Below are 2,115 nucleotides of genomic sequence, written 5' to 3'. Positions count from 1 at the left end.
CATTAAATTGAAAATAAAAACAGAAATAAACGAAGCACATGCCCATTCAAGGATGTAGCTAACAATTCACAAGATTGTTTCCATTCTTCTGAGCACAAAGCAGGTGGTATTTCCCAGCCTTCCTCCCATTTTACATTTGGTCATGGAAATTAACTTCTGGTCAATGGAATTTGAGCCAAGTGTTACTTGGCACTTCCTTCCAGGTGAGAGACTTTGTGCTCACTTACCTTCTAGGTGGTCCTCTGCAAGAACAACAAATATCCTTAACCACCGAATCATCTGTCCAATGCACAGAATTCATTTGAAAAAAATTAATACTGATCTCAGGTGTTGCAGAAAAAAATGTAATAATCAAGGTAACTATTAATTCACATCAGAAATTTATTATATGACTTTCATTTTTTGAAAGACTGTGTACATGTCTGTGTGAGTATGTAAATGTGTGTGTAAAGGTGTACATACCTGTGTGGAAATACGGAATATATACTATTCACTTGCTCCTCTGAGGCACAGTGGATGTTTTCTTGGCTAGGTAGAAGCCAGCAAGCACCAGCAACCCTCATGTTAGCACCCTGCTCAGAGCTGGGGCTATAGGCATGCACCGGATCCCCAGAGTGGTAAGTGAGTGTTGGGATCTCAACTCTGGTCCTTATGATCAAACAGAGAGTACTCTTAAGCACTGAGTAATCTCTTCAGCCCCATGACTTTAACTCTTACATCTGATTCTTGGCACAAACTCTTACATCTGATTCTTGGCACACCTACATAGCCTTTCCTCTCCCTGTCTTCTTGCCTTTTTGAGAGCCTTCATTTTTCTTTTCCTCTTTTTTCTTTTACATTCCTAATCATAACCTGAATTATGTAAAATTTCCAACAATTATTGTCAGTTGTCCATAATGGGGGTTGGGGGTGAGGATCAATCAACAAACTTTGAGTCAAATGCAATGGAGAAATTTAATCTGACCACATTACCAGGCAGGAACGTGTGAGCAGTAAAGATCACATAAGAAATCTGTACTTCAGGTTCCATACAGGTCCCTTACTTCTGTTAGTTTCTGAAAGTCACAAGTTCCTTTCACACCCAGTTTATAGAATATGGCTAATGAGCCCCGACTTTTATTGTTGTGAAGAGGTGTCATGACCACACAACTCTTATTAAGGAAAGCATTTAATTGGGGCTTGCTTACTGTTCAGGGGTTTAGTCCAGTATCATAATAGTGGGAGGTGTAACAACATGCAGGCATACATGGTGCTGGAGAGGTAGCTGAGAGTTCTACAGCTGCTTGGAAGGAAGCAGGAAGAGAGAGAGACACTGGGCCTGGCTTGAGCTTCTGAAAATTCAAAGTCCACCCCCAGTGACACACTTCCTCCAAGAAGGCCACAGCTCCTAAGAGTGCCTCTTCCTATGGGCCTATAGGGGCCATTTTTATTCAAATGACCACAAACCCCATGGAGACCAGTGGGAGATCCAGGCGGATCTGAATAGTGTAAGGGCTGAGGACAACACTGACTGAAGAATCTTCTGTTATTTTGTGAGACGGCAAAATTATGCAACCACTAACTTAACTAATGTTTTTCATTAGCATTCATAATACATAATGATGGTTTCACTACCAACATAGCCAATATTTAATACACTTGAAATTTCATGCACAGTAAATGACACACACAACAACCAATTAACTTTATAACATATGTAAACTGTAAGATTCATTGTTATGCAATTAAGGGCTTGGCAATGGGGTCACATGCATTATAAACTTTTCTCAAGCAGTATTCTAGGTGCTTCTGATGTGGTAATAAGCAAAACAGATACAATCTTTGCTCTCATGGAACATTTACAGTCTGAAAGGGACAGCAAGACAAAGAAAAACCAGATCATCTTGAGATAAGACCTGAATAAATTTTCACAGGATGGTACAACCTGATACACGTGAAGTTTAAAATAAAAAAATCTACTAGCTGAGTGCTTTTGTATGTCAGAAATACACTTTCTTTTTATGACTACGTTTTACTCCCTTCTACAAATGACTATCCTAACTTATGTTAACTTACAAAGCCAGTTCATCAGTGGCCACCCTATAATTCACATGAAGACATCAGAAATCCTAGGGG

The sequence above is a fragment of the Myodes glareolus genome, chromosome 15, assembly GCF_982192425.1.
Source record: "Myodes glareolus chromosome 15, mMyoGla1.1, whole genome shotgun sequence".
NCBI lineage: Eukaryota > Metazoa > Chordata > Mammalia > Rodentia > Cricetidae > Myodes > Myodes glareolus.
Note: the sequence above shows the minus strand (reverse complement) of the source record.